Raw genomic sequence first — 15883 nt, 5'->3', positions numbered from 1 at the left:
CAGAGATTAGTAAATAAAAGTAACTTTACTCAAAGTCATCAAAATACAAGAGAAATTACCAAGCCCACAAATAAAACAAACAATCACTCACAACCAAACATGGGGAACAGAGGGTTAAATAATAAACAGGTGAGTGAAACCAGGTGTGAGTGAAACCAGGTGTGTAAGACATAGACAAAACAAATGGAAAATGAAAAGTGGATCGGCGGTGGCTAGAAGGCCGATGATGTCGACTGCCGAACGTCACCCGAACAAGGAGAGGGACCGACTTCGGCGGAAGTCGTGACAGTACCCCCCTTGACGCGCGGCTCCAGCCGCACGCCGACACTGACCTCGGGGACGACCCGGAGGACGAGGCGCAGGGCGATCCGGGTGGAGACGTTGGAAAACCCGCAGCAACGAAGGGTCCAAGACGTCCTCCACCGGCACCCAGCATCTCTCCTCCGGACCGTATCCCTCCCACTCCACGAGGTACTGAAGGCCCCTCGCCCAACGCCTCGAGTCCAGGATGGCTCGAACAGCATATGCCGGGAGCCCCTCAATGTCCAGAGAGGGCGGAGACCTCCCGCACCACAGCTTCCTGGAGTGGACCCGCCACCATGCACAGGGTAGGGCATATCCACAGGAACAAGGGGAATCCCTAAACTATGAGCAAATGAACGGTCAATACAATTCCCAGCTGTGCCTGAATCTACTAGCGCCTTATGCTGTGAATGCGGGGAAAACGCAGGAAATGAAATAAACACATACATGTGAGCAACAGGGGGCTCTGGGTGAGCCTGGTGAGGACTCACCTGGGGTGACACGATAGTGCCCTGCCTGCTGCCTCGACTCCCTGAGGAACCCCCCCAGCACCGACCAGCAGTGTGCCCTCTGCGGCCACAGATGGTGCAGGGAATGGCCCCTCCTCCGGTCGCCCTAAGTGCAGCACCTCCCAGCTCCATGGGCATCGGAGCGGAGGTCCTGGGGGATGGAACTGACAGGTACCGATCCGGATGTCCGCGGGCAGTCAGCAGGTTATCCAGCCGGATGGACATATCCATCAGCTGGTCCAATGTGAGGGTGGTGTCTCGGCAGGCCAACTCCCAACGGACGTCCTCGTGCAGACTGCACCTGTAGTGATCGATCAGGGCCCTGTCGTTCCATCCCGCACTGGCGGCCAAGGTCCGGAAGTCCAAGGCGAAATCCTGCGCGCTCCTCGTCTCCTGCCTCAGGTGGAACAGACGTTCACCCGCCGCTCGACCCTCAGGCGGGAGGTCGAACACTGCCCTTAAGCGGCGGGTGAACTCTGCGTAATGGTCCAACAACGCATCTCCCTCACTCCATTTGGCGTTGGCCCACTCCAGGGCAGACACAGGGCAGACGAGGGCAGACACACTCTTACGCCCCGAAGATGCCAGGTGGACGGTCGCCAGGTAGAGCTCCAGCTGTAGTAGAAATCCCTGGCATCCGGCAGCCGTCCCATCATACTCCCTCGGGAGCGCGAGTCGAATCCCGCTGGGACCAGGTGGAAGAGGGGTGGACAGTGGGACCTGTTGTAGTGGGGCTGGTGGAGGTGCTGGAAAACCTCTCTCCCAATGATCCATCGTCTGCAGCACGCGATCCATGGCTGTGCCCAGACGTTGTAACATGGTCGCGTGCTGCTGAATGCGCTCCTCCACTGCAACTGAAAGGGCGTCTGCTCCTGCTGACTCCATATCGGGTGAGTGATTCTGTAAGGATCTATGTGTAGCTGGTGCAGAGGAGTCAGGCGCAGGACAGCAGAGATGAGTAAATAAAAGTAACTTTACTCAAAGTCATCAAAATACAAGAGAATTACCAAGCCCACAAATGCGGGCCACAATACAACAAACAATCACTCACAACCAAACATGGGGAACAGAGGGTTAAATAATAAACAGGTAATTGGGTGAGTGAAACCAGGTGTGTAAGACATAGACAAAACAAATGGAAAATGAAAAGTGGATCGGTGGTGGCTAGAAGGCCGGTGACGTCGACCGCCAAACGCCGCCCGAACAAGGAGAGGGACCGACTTCGGCGGAAGTCGTGACAAGAGGGCCCTCATCAGAATCATGCAGACATGCTCTCGCTGTGAACATTCCTATGAATGGAACAGTCAGCCACATGTTGGCAAGTATCCGGCAGCAACCTTTCCCTGTCAGCGGCAATAGCTTTCACAGGCTCATCATTTGTACAAATACAGAAGGTAACCCACTTCACTACTTTGATTCATTTGATAACCCAATTGTGAAACATAATTTATGTAAACTGACATTATTTGTTGCTTATTTTCTACTTCTTTCATGCATATAATGCCGAGGGAATAGCCTAGCCTGGTGGAACTAGGTGGAATAGCCTAGCCTGTTCACCATTCTATTTTACTTAACATTTTATGATATCTGAAGTGAAATTGAAAGGTGAACACAGCAATCAGGTTGGTTCCAGGCTAATCATATCCACCATTGATAATGTAATCAGTGCTCTCTGTGTGTGTGTGTGTGTGTGTGTGTGTGTGTGTGTGTGTGTGTGTGTGTGTGTGTGTGTGATAGACCTGCATCTTTGATGAGGGTCCAGGAGCTGATCGACACTGCTATGCCCATCAATGGGTTTCTGGCAAAGACTTCACCTCCAGCCTCATCTCTTGCCAGCTCACCAACGGTCGTTGATGGGGAGAACAGAATTAGGTAGGTTTAGTCTGACCTGTCAAACTCCAACATAGTACCTGTTTGTGTGTCAGATGTTACCTATCCTAACTGCCATTGTTAATACAACGTGTATGTGTTCACAGAAACATATATGGAGCCAGCACATGGAGACTTGCAAGATGATGTGATGATGTCGACTGACAGAAGGGCTTTATACTGATGTCTCTGAATGGAGAGACCTGTCACTCGGCATGGCATTTTTTTACTAGACACCACCTTGAGTTGTATTGTCTTTTTTCATTATTGAATTCAATGGTATCAGTCAATATAGGGAGGGAGAACCCCTTTGTATTCTTCACCAGGATCAAGGAACTCCTGTTGTATATGGGACACCAGGAAGGTCTGAGCACTCTGACATGTTTGCCAAGGTGGCCCCATTACCACCAGACAAAATGCCGATAGACACAGTATCTGTATTTGCTGGGAATGACAATGAAAGATGAAATGTGCACATTGTTAAAATAACAGAACACTGCTTATATGGTAGTATGTAAAGGGTTATTTATTCTACATGGGCCTGTTGCTACTTTTGAAAGTTATCAAAAACAAGTTTAGAATATCGACATAAATTCAGCAATTGCATTCTCATATTACTCTGTTGGCTACTGACCTATTCAAAGCTTCTTCCAGCATATCTCCATTCATCTGCCAGTAATTATTGAACTCAACTCAACTTGTTGTGATTGAGTGGGGGGAAACAGTGGTGGGCAAGGTTCTGACAGACGGGTGTGTCTTGGTGGTGGGAAGGACATACCCAAGGACTGTCATATGGATCGTATAAAGGGGATCAAGGCGCAGCGTGTTGAGTGCTCATCTTATTTTATAATGGGAGAACACTTAAACAAAATAAACAAACGACAAACAACAGTTCCGTAAGGTACAACGACTATATGAAAAACAACCACCCACAAAACCCAAAGGAAAACAGGCTGCCTAAGTATGGCTTCCAATCAGAGACAACGAAAGACACCTGCCTCTGATTGGAAACCATACTCGGCCAAACCTGGAAAAGGAAACATAGAAAATGAAAACTAGAACACATCCCCTAGAAAAAAACAAACCCCAAACACACACAAAAAAACCCTGCCACGCCCTGACCATACTAAAAAAACACAAAAACAACCCCAAACTTAAAGGGAGGGAAGGGAGGGTGGCCACCGTCAATGACGGTTCCTGTGCTACACCCACCCTTCGCCAATCCTCCAGCTACGGAGGTGACTCTGGCTCTGGGCGTTGCCCCTGTTCTGCGCTGCCGACCCCCACAAAAGGCTCTTGGCTGCAGACCACCACTGAAGGCTCTGGGCTGCAGACCGCCGCTGAAGGCTCTGAGCTGCAGACCGTCACTGAAGGCTCTGGGCTGCAAACCGTCGCTGAAGACTCAGGGCTGAGAGGCGTCGCTGGAGGCCCCGGGCTGAGAGGCGTCGCTGGAGGCCCCGAGCTGAGAGGCGTCGCTGGAGGCCCCGAGCTGAGAGGCGTCGCTGGAGGCCCCGGGCTGAGAGGCGTCGCTGGAGGCCCCGGGCTGAGAGGCGTCGCTGCAGGCCCCGGGCTGAGAGGCGTCGCTGCAGGCCCCGGGCTGAGAGGCGTCGCTGCAGGCCCCGGGCTGAGAGGCGTCGCTGCAGGCCCCGGGCTGGGAGGCGTCGCTGGAGGCCCCGGACTGGGAGGCGTCGCTGGAGGCCCCGGACTGGGAGGCGTCGCTGGAGGCCCCGGACTGGGAGGCGTCGCTGGAGGCCCCGGACTGGGAGGCGTCGCTGGAGGCCCCGGACTGGGAGGCGTCGCTGGAGGCTACAGACTGGGAGGCGTCGCTGGAGGCTACAGACTGGGAGGCGTCGCTGGAGGCTACAGACTGGGAGGCGTCGCTGGAGGCTACAGACTGGGAGGCGTCGCTGGAGGCTACAGACTGGGAGGCGTCGCTGGAGGCTACAGACTGGGAGGCGTCGCTGGAGGCTACAGACTGGGAGGCGTCGCTGGAGGCTACAGACTGGGAGGCGTCGCTGGAGGCTCCAGGCTGAGAAGCGTCGCTGGAGGCTCCAGGCTGAGAGGCGTCGCTAGAGGCTCCGGACTGAAGAGCGTCTCTGTAGGTTCTAGACTGGGGACCTTCGCTGCAGGCTCCGTGCCATGGATCATCACTACTGGTTCCACGTCATGGATCATCACTGGAGGCTTCGTGCCTTGGATCATCCCTACAGGCTCCGGGCCATGGATCATCACAGGAGGCTTCGTGCCATGGATTAACACTACAGGCTCCGGGCCATGGATCATCACTGGAGACTTCGTGCCATGGATTATCGCTGGAGACGTCGGACCGTTGACCATCACTAGAGGCTTCCTACGGGGTGCTGGAACTGGTCTCACCAGACTGGGGAGACACACTGCGTACCGCGTGCTCAAAGCAGGCACCGGCCTTACCGGGCTATGGTGGCGCGCTGGCTCCGTGCCATGGATCATCACTACTGGTTCCACGTCATGGATAATCACTGGAGGCTTTGTGCCATGGATCCTCACTGGAGGCTCCGGGCCATGGATTATCACTGGAGGCTTCGTGCCATGGATCATCCCTACAAGCTCCGGGCCATGGATCATCACTGGAGGCTTCGTGCCTTGGATCATCCCTACAGGCTCCGGGCCATGGATCATCACAGGAGGCTTCGTGCCATGGATTAACACTACAGGCTCCGGGCCATGGATCATCACTGGAGGCTTCGTGCCATGGATTATCACTGGAGACGTCGGACCATTGACCATCACTAGAGGCTTCCTACGGGGTGCTGGAACTGGTCTCACCAGACTGGGGAGACGCACTGCGTACCGCGTGCTCAAAGCAGGCACCGGCCTTACCGGGCTATGGTGGCGCGCTGGAGGAAGAGTACACGGAGCAGGCACAGGGTACACTGGGTCTTGGAGACGCACTGGAGGTCTGGAGCGCACGGCCTGCACAACCCGTCCTGGCTGGCAGAGATCAGATTTTTTGTTTATAAATAATTTGCTACAATGACACACTTAGTTAGCTACCCACATTGTTCATTTCTTTTAGCATGTGCACATAGTAAGCACACCATCATGCTTTCGGGATACATTTATTTTCAGATTCCACATCTTTAGTTGTGGACACTAGATCACTGCACTCCCTCTCTTCCTCTTGGTCCTCATATTTGTAAGTCACCTTGATTTTGCACCTGTGTGTTTTATCCGTTCTTTATGACAATATTTAGGTAACTCCATGACAGTAGCTAAAGCAAGGGGCTATATAGCAGCACACAAGTAGACTACAAATGCATGCTGGGTCAGGCATGCCGATGAGCTCATGATGTGAGAGTTATATGGAGCGCTACTGGAGCGAAATTGGAGAGGCCGAGAAGGCGGATGCTCCAGCCTTTGGGAATCTCGCTCTGCTCCTCCCTCCACTCCAGCTCCGCTGACATTCTCTGATATAAACATCAAACATGCTGATATTTAGTCCAATGTGCATTGTGTTTAAAGCTCAGAGCAATTAGCAATTTCTCAGAAAAAAGGGTCAAAGTTAAAAAAAAAGTGGATGCAATCTGGTATGAGGTATCTGGGGATTTTATTTGACATCCGAGTTGAATAAGATAGTGGACATCAATATGCTTCCAGTTCTGCAAAAAATAAATGGACAAGGGGAAGTTGTAAAATCTTAGTTTATGGGGGAATTTTTTTTCAATGAAAATAGATGGTTGTTCCTAAGTTTAATTATAATTCAATGATGCTACCGATATGCATTCCATCATACATTTTCAAGCAGTGTAATGGTATTGTTAAGATATTATATGGGTGGGAAAAAGACCATCCATCAGTATGCAGAAAATCCATACCCCTAAAGAAAGACAAGGTTTAGGCCTCCCAGATGTGGAACTGTACAATGTGGCTTTTGCGCTGTCCAGAATGGCTAAGCACTGGAGGAGAGAGGAGGTTGAGGAGAGATGGGTTACATTGGAAAGGGGTTTGACAGCTTCTTTTGGACCATTACATATTCTATCCCAAAAAAGAGCCAATAATACAGATATTCAGGGCATCAATTCTATGCCATTCTAGGGCAGTGTGGTTGTCAATACATAAAAGGATCAAAGAGTCTCCACATAGACAAAGATACAGTATGCTTCTGTATGATATAATCCTGCTATTTGCGTGGGGAAACTGTTAATAATGTGGGGAAAATGGGTAAGAGAAAGGTTCATACTCTGGGAGACGTGCACAAGAATGAGGTGTTTCTGTCATTTGAAGAAATGGGGAATAAATATAACCTTTGTGATATTGACCTATGGAGATATATGCAAATGAAAAGCTGTGTGTCAACACTAGGTGGTGCCATTATGAAAAAGGCAATAATGTAGAATATTTATTTTCTCTACCAAGCTCTGTACAATCAGATTCTTTATGTTACAAAATGCTGTTAAAGTAAAAAAATTATACCAATGAAAACTTGAGAATTGTGTGGCAAAGGGATTTACAATGTGAGCCACATACTGTAAGAAGACATGGATGTATATTATTTCAAATATTTGGCAAAATGTCAGACAAGCCAAGGGAAAAAGTATACAATTTAAAGTTTTTCAATTCAAAGGTTACATAGGATGGGTTTATCACAGGATGATGTGTGTTGGCGATATGAAGGTGCCCAGATGTGCACCCCCTATGGGACAAAGCATTACAGATGGCATTGGATTGTACCTTGGTCACCAAGACTGTCAGTTGAGTAACAAGTCTGAAATAAAAAGGATTTAAAATATGATGTTTTAGGTATTGTATCAGTGTAAAGGCTGGTCCTGAAACATTGGTAAAGCTCTCATGAGCCCATGTTCACAGAGTGGATGACTATGTTGATAAAAACAGCAGTGTATGAAATCATGTTAGAAAAAGGCTGGAGACAAATAATAAAATCTCCAAAAAGATATCGGAATGATTCTTGTGTTTCCTTAATGGCACATAAAATAATAACATGGCCATGAAATAGCATATCATTTACCAGGAAGAAAATGTCCCCATGTATTTGTGTTTTTGTTTTGTTTAATGCTTTGGTTGTTTTGTGTTAAAGATTATTATAATAATTTTTTTAAGGGTCTCAATTGGGTTGAAGAGGGCCTGATACAGATTGTTAGGAAACTAACTGCAAAGTAAAGGTTCTGTAAATCCCTGGTGAATATCTATGTGTGTAATCCTCCGCAGTACGCCTCAGCTACAGGCTACCTCCTGCTGAGCAGCGACTGGGTGCAAGAAAAGAAGCCACACTCAACAAAACCATCACCCACGTCCTCGCACAATACCCCAAGCAATTAAGATAAATTCTGTAATGATTTTGTTACTTCATCTTCAGTTTCATTTAACAACAGGGTAAAAAAGGGAAATTGTGTGCTTACGGCCTAATTGTACAGTCAATAGGATAAAAAGCATGAAAAGGGTTTGAAAAATTCTACAAAGAGATTGGAACTTCAGTATTTATTCACATGGGAGATGAAAAGAGGGACTTTCAAGACATTGCTATTACTCAGCATGAAAAGTAGGGCCTACAGAAAAAATGTGTGTTAGTTATTGTTCTTAACTGTGCTCTCTCTCTTTCGCTCTCTCTCTCTTTATCTCTCTCTCTCTTTCCCCCTTGTATGTGTGTGTGTGTGCGTGCGTGCGTGCATGCGTGCGTGCGTGCGTGTGTGTGTGTGTGTGAGAGAGCGAGAGAGAGAGAGAGTGAGAGAGGTGTGTATGTGTGAATGAGAGAGGGGAATATCTGACCTCTGTGTGTACTGTATGTGTGTGTGGATGTGTGTATGTGCACATGCATGTGTGTGTGCGTGCGTGCGTGTGTGTGTGTGAGAGAGAGAGCGTGAGAGAGGTGTGTATGTGAGAATGAGAGAGGGGAATATCTAACCTCTGTGTGTACTGTATGTGTGTGTGGATGTGTGTATGTGCACATGCACGTGTGTGTGTGTGTGTGTGTGTGTGTGTGCGTGCGTGCGTGCGTGCGTGCGTGTGTGTGTGTGTGAGCGAGAGAGAGAGAGAGTGAGAGGTGTGTATGTGAGAATGAGAGAGGGGAATATCTAACCTCTGTGTGTACTGTATGTGTGTGTGGATGTGTGGATGTGCACATGCACAAAAGTGTATTTGTTTCTTTGTGTCCACGCTGCATACACACCTTATAAGCAGCCCTAAAAAAAATGGTATTTATGAAGGTAGGTAGGCTATAGTCACCTGACAATGTACCATTCAGGAAGCCTCTATACCAAAACAGCATATTTGGATACAGCTTCAAGTAGGCTCAATCACACCTAAAGTTCACATTTCCACATCCACATAACAGCTCAGTAAAGCGTACCAAAATGTTGGGGAAATGTGTGGAACTTTTCCTTGATAATGCCTGATGAAAAATACATATTATTAGTTGACATAATCTTATTTTATTGAGTTGCACTAAGTTGCATCAATCTAACTACTGTGTTGAATATTCATTATCAGTGAAGTTATTAGGATAAATAGCTTTATATAAACGTTGAGCTAGCAAATATGTTTTTTTATTATATGCAGTATAGCTAATCATTTTATTATGATGTATACAGTAAGTACTTTGAATTTGTCTCTTCAATCTATTTGAGTTATTTCTATGTAGGAAATGAACATGTCGCTTGCTTTTGACGTAAGTGCACGATGTGCTTATTTTTAGTCCTGACCGATTTATCAGAAAGAATATCTATGAGCTTTTGTGAAAGATAACAGAAGTGATTTGCAAATACTAGTGCATTAAACCCCCCAAAATGTATTTCACATAATTACAACAATAAACGTGGTTAAATTCCAATAAATCTAGCTGTTGTTCAGAACTCAAGACTTCAACCCCCATAATGCATATGGGCTTTAGTTCAATCGAAACTATAAACTAGCGACGGGTTGAGAGGTCGAAGCGAGAAACCGGTTGAATGACAGCACGGTTGTACGTTTGGCTGTGATTAAGGTAAAACATCTTACCGACATACAAAGTACTGGTTTTCAGTTATCCGATAGCTAGTTATGAATTATATTATTTGTACCTAACGGATATGTTTGTTAGAACAGTGCTAGCTGTCTTGTTCCCTAACGCATGTTACAAAACGTCTTGCATAAGTGAATGCCATACTCCGTCTCACCCCAGCCACTGTTCCATTATATTACACAGAAACCGATACTGGAAGTATTGAGATGTTCATTGATGTAGTGGATAGAATATATAGCTGTGTCTCAGGTTGATGCTGCTGTCATCTTCTGCGTGACTGTGACCTGTGATGTAGCTAGTGGTTAAAAAGGTTGGTAAACTATCAACTCGAGATAAGACGAACAACTACCGATATAAACCAGGACATGACATATTTTTTAACTGTTTGATTGCACGGATTCTTTTTGTTGTTGTTGTGTTTGTGCTTGTTTTCGCTCTTGCTTTGCTTACTGCATTACAGCCTGCCTCTGCCTCACCAACCTGGTCTCAGAGCATTTTGTATTGTTCTGTATGTAAATCTGAGCCACTCCATTTAGTGGGATATGCTACGTATCGTATGGTATGTATTCATTTGTGGATGTCCTTCACCCATTTTGTATTATGAATTGCAATTTGTATTATGTTACGAATTTGATAAACATGGAATACTGTATGTTACAAATTTGCGAAACTTATGATACGTTATGAATTCTAGCTAGGTGTCGACTGTTACACAAGCCTACCAGACGAGTTAAATAACAGACAAGCTAAATAACTTCTATGCTCGCTTCGAGGCAAGTAACACTGAAACATGCATGTTCCGGACGACTGTGTGATCACGCTCTCCGCAGCCGATGTGAGTAAGACCTTTAAACAGGTCAACATTCACAAGGCCGCAGGGCCAGATGGATTACCAGGACGTGTACTCTGAGCATGCGCTGACCAACTGGCAAGTGTCTTCACTGACATTTTCAAACTGTCCCTGACTGAGTGTATTACCAACATGTTTCAAGCAGACCATCATAGTCCCTGTGCCCAAGAACATGTAGCTTTTGGCAAGTTAACCTGCCAAAATGACTACCGACCCGTAGCACTCACATCTGTAGCCATGAAATGCTTTGAAAGGCTGGTCATGGCTCACATCAACACCATTATCCCAGAAAACCAAGACCCACTTTGCATACCGCCCCAACAGATCCACAGATGATGCAATCTCTATTGCACTCCACACTATCCTTTCCCACCTGGACAAAAGGAACACCTACGTGAGAATACTATTAATTGACTAACGGATCCTGGACTTCCTGACGGCCGCCCCCAGGTGGTAAGGGTAGGTAACAACACATTTGCCACGCTGACCCTCAACAAGGGGGCCCCTCAGGGGTGCGTGCTCAGTTCCCTCCTGTACTCCCTGTTCACTCATGACTGCATCTCCAGGCAAGACTCCAACACCGTTAACCTCTCTAGGGTCGGCGGGACGAAATCGTCCCACCTACTCAACAGCCAGTTGAATCCCGTGGCGCGTTATTCAAATACCTTAGAAATGCTATTACTTCAATTTCTCAAACATATGACTATTTTACACAATTTTAAAGACAAGACTTTCGTTAATCTAACTACACTGTCCGATTTCAAAAAGGCTTTACAACGAAAGCAAAACATTCGATTATGTCAGCAGAGTACCCAGCCAGAAATAATCAGACACCCATTTTTCAAGCTAGCATATAATGTCACATAAACCCAAACCACAGCTAAATGCAGCACTAACCTTTTGATGATCTTTATCAGATGACAACCCTAGGACATTGTTATACAATACATGCATGTTTTGTTCAATCAAGTTCATATTTATATCAAAAACCAGCTTTTTACATTAGCATGTGACGTTCAGAACTAGCATACCCCCCGCAAACTTCCGGTGAATTTACTAAATTACTCACGATAAACGTTCACCAAAAACATAACAATTATTTTAAGAATTATAGATACAGAACTCTATGCACTCGATATGTCCGATTTTAAAATAGCTTTTCGGTGAAAGCACATTTTGCAATATTCTAAGTAGATAGCCCGGCATCACAGGGCTAGCTATTTAGACACCCACCAAGTTTAGCCCTCACCAAAGTCAGATTTACTATAAGAAAAATGTTATTACCTTTGCTGTTCTTCGTCAGAATGCACTCCCAGGACTTCTACTTCAATAACAAAAGTTGGTTTGGTTCAAAATAATCCATAGTTATGTTCAAATATCCTCTGTTTTGTTCGTGCGTTCAAGACACTATCCGAATGGTAAATAAGGGTGACGAGCATGGCGCAATTCGTGACAAAAAATGTCTAAATATTCCATTACCGTACTTCGAAGCATGTCAACCGCTGTTTAAAATCAATTTTTATGCAATTTTTCTCGTAAAAAAGCGATAATATTCCGACCGGGAAAGCATGTTTAGGTTCAAAGAGGGAGAAAATAAAAACATGGGGTCGACTTGTGCATGCGCCTCCGTCCCATTGTCCTCTGATAGAGCACTTACCAAAAGCGCTAATGTTTTTCAGCCAGTGGCTGGAATTACATCATTCAGCTTTTTCCCGCCTTCTGAGAGCCTATGGGAGCCGTAGGAAGTGTCACGTTACAGCAAAGATCCTCAGTTTTCATTAAAGAGAGCCAAGAAGAACAAGAACTTGTCAGACAGGTCACTTCCTGTAAGGAATCTTCTCAGGTTTTTGCCTGCCATATGAGTTCTGTTATACTCACAGACACCATTCAAACAGTTTTAGAAACTTTAGGGTGTTTTCTATCCAAAGCCAATAATTATATGCATATTCTAGTTTCTGGGCAGTAGTAATAACCAGATTAAATCGTGTACGTTTTTTATCCAGCTGTGCAAATAGTGCCCCCTACCCCCAACAGGTTAAGTTTGCTGATGACACACAGTGATAGGCCTGATCACTTACAACAATAAGACCGCCCATATAGGATGGAGGTCAGAGACCTAGCCGTGTGGTGCCAGGATAACAACCTCGACCTCAATGTGATCAAGACAAATGAGATGATTGTGGACTAATGGAAAAGGATGACCGAGCACGCCCCCATTCTCATTGACAGGGCTGTAGTGGAGCAGGTTGAGAGCTTTAACTTCCTTGGTGTCCATATCACCAGTGAACTATCATGGTGCAAACACACCAAGACAGTCTTGAAGAGGGCACGACAAAATATTTTCCCCCTCAGGATACTGAGAAGATTTGGCATGGGTCCACAGATCCTCAAAGGTTCTACAGCTGCACCATCGAGAGCATCCTGATTGGTTGCGTCACTGCCTGGTATGGCAACTGGTCGGCCTCCGACCGCAAGCCACTACAGAGGGTAGTGCGTACGGCCATGTACATCACTTGAGCCAAGCTTCCTGCCATCCAGGACCTTTATACCAGGCGGTGTCAGAGGAAGGCCCTAAAAATTGTCAGACTCCAGCCACTCTGGTCAGCGACTGTTCTGTCTGCTTACACATGGCAAGCGGTACCGGATCGCCAAGTCTAGGTCCGAAAGGCTTCTTAACAGCTTCTACCCCCAAGCCATAAGACTCCTGAACAGCTAATCAAATGGCTAACCAAGTGATGTATCTAAAACCTTATTCATATATAACTACGATCTGAGCGCTCTATGTACATTTTATGCAGCTCTATTTTATAAAAACATTTCTCACTGCAATTTTTGTATGTAGGCTTGTCTGTTGAGTTAGTACTGGGGGAATAGGGATCTGAGGGGACTCAGGGAGGGGAATATACAACAAGAACAACTAGTTCCTATGTCTATGTACACTACCGTTCAAAAGTTTTGTCACTTAGAAATGTCCTTGATTTTGAAAGAAAAGCTTTTTTTTTGGTCCATTTTTAAAATAACATCAAATTGATCAGAATTACAGTGTAAACATTGTTCATGTTGTAAATGACTATTGTAGCTGGAAATGGCTTTTTTTTAATTTTTTATTATGGAATACCTACATAGGCGTACGTCAGGCCCATTTATCAGCAACCATCACTCATGTGTTCCAATAGCACGTTGTGTTAAACTTGGATTAGCTATCATTTTACAAGGCTAATTGATCATTAGAAAACCCTTTTGCAACTACTCCCTTCACAGAACAGCACAAACTGGATCTAACCAGAATAGAAAGAGTGGGTGGCCCCGGTGCACAACTGAGGTAGAGGATAAGTACATTAGTGTCTAGTTTGAGAAACAGACACCTCAAACCCACAACTGGCAGCTTCATTAAATAGTACCTGCAAAACACCAGTCTCAACGTCAACAGTAAAGAGGCAACATTTCTTGGAGACAGAACGTGTCTCCTTCCTAAGCGGTATGATGGCTGCGTGATCCCATGGTGTTTATACTTGCATACCATTGCTTGTACAGATGAACGTGGTACCTTCAGGCGTTTGGAAATGAATCCCATGGATGAACCAGACTTGTGGAGGTCTCCAATTTGTTTTCTTAAGTCTTGGCTGATTTCTTTTGATTTTCCCATGATGTCAGCAAAGAGGCACTGAGTTTGAAGGTAGGCCTTGAAATACATCCACAGGTACACCTCCAATTGACTCAAATGATGTCAATTAGCCTATCAGAAGCTTCTAAAGCCATGACATCATTTTCTGGAATTTTCCAAGCTGTTTAAAGGCAATGTTAACTTGGTTTATGTAAACTTCTGACCCACTGGAATTGTGATACAGTGAAATAATCTGTCTGTAAACAATTGTTGGAAAAAGTACTTGTGTCATGAACAAAGTAGATGTCCTAACCCACTTGCCAAAACTATAGTTTGTTAACAAGAAATTTGTGGAGTAGTTGAAAAATGAGTTTTAATGACTCCAACCTAAGTGTATGTAAACTTCTGACTTCAAGTGTGTGTGTATGTATGTATTATTTATATTAGTTCAATCTGTGTCTCTTCATTGGCTTAGGCTATTATTTGCATTCAAGACCAGTTTCTTTTCATTGCTCTGTTTGTCAGAGTAGCTACTCATTTCGGTCATTTGTGTGGTATGGAAATAGATTCTGCTAATGTCTTCTGTCGCATAAAATAACATAATTGCAATAAATGCGTTTTATAAAAGGTTTTATAAAACATATTTTCCCCTATGAGGTGTAATCCTAGAAACAGCTCTGCCCAACTGTAGGCTATGTCACTACGCAAATGCGATTTCATAGAATCATGCAATGTTTTATTATAACCGAGTGGCTGCGGATCAGAAAAATCTATAGAAATTAAGCTTCTGCGCATGTGTATATTCTATACTTTTATATGCGTGGAGAACAGGCTACTCAGGCGAACGGTGCTCGTTTAACGAAGTTAGATCAAAGCAGAATCAACGTTTGCAAGATCACATAACGATAGTATTCTACAGAACCCGAAACATTAGGGCATCGTGTAATGTTACTGTTTGACAACCATCTGCTCTAAAATAGCTCACTTTACATCATCCAAAACAACAAACACTGTAGATACTTGAAAAACTAAGATCTAAATGAATATCTCCATGAAACTGATTTCAGATCAGTGGTTGGTATGCAGATGCTGCATGGACGTTTCACCGTTAACTTTGTACAGAACTAATATAATGCCAAGCCCTTCCTTAGAGTACTGCTGACCACGCCCCCTTGGTGTGATCAATTGAAACGGTAAAACCAGGCTATTTCCCAGAGACATGCAATTTCACCCTTGAGGAGGTAGATAATGTGTTGATTTCCCTACCAAACAAGGCAAGTGAATCAGATGGTGTCACTTATGAGACTTTAAAGGCCACAAGGCCCCAGTCCTCCCATGCCCTCATGCATATCTTCAATGCCTGTCTGATTAATGGAAAGGTACCTGACTCATGGCTGGGTGCTCTTATCCACGGAATACAAAAAAAAATACAATGTTTCAGATGATCCATCTATACTGAACAATAATATAAACGCAACAATTTCAAAGATTTTACTGAGTTACAGTTCATAGAAGGGAAGGGTGATCCCGCAGGTCAAGAAGCCGAATGTGGAGTTCCTGGGCTGGCGTTGTTACAACGTGGCCTGTGGTTGTGGGGCCAGTTGGACGTACTGCCAAATTCTCTAAAGTGACATTAGAGTTGAGTTATGGTAGAGAAATTAACATTAAATTCTCTGGCAACAACTCTGTTGGACATTCCTGCAGTCCGCATGCCAATTGCACGCTCCCTCAACTTGAGAAATCTGTGGCATTGT

The 15883-nt window shown here is 45.4% G+C and overlaps 1 protein-coding gene across 2 annotated transcripts in view; it reads left to right on the top strand.

Moving 5' to 3' along the window:
* The first annotated feature begins 9548 nt into the window (after positions 1-9548).
* Positions 9549-15883, top strand: part of adck1 (aarF domain containing kinase 1) — a 177016-nt gene continuing 170681 nt past the window's right edge. For both annotated transcript variants that reach the window (XM_014196121.2, XM_045718532.1), the window contains exon 1: positions 9549-9657. The gene's annotated coding sequence lies outside the window, so the exon portion shown is untranslated. The remainder of the gene's footprint in view (positions 9658-15883) is intronic.

Source organism: Salmo salar, chromosome ssa01 (assembly GCF_905237065.1).
Source record: "Salmo salar chromosome ssa01, Ssal_v3.1, whole genome shotgun sequence".
Lineage (NCBI taxonomy): Eukaryota > Metazoa > Chordata > Actinopteri > Salmoniformes > Salmonidae > Salmo > Salmo salar.
This window is presented reverse-complemented; position numbering and strand designations above follow the sequence as displayed.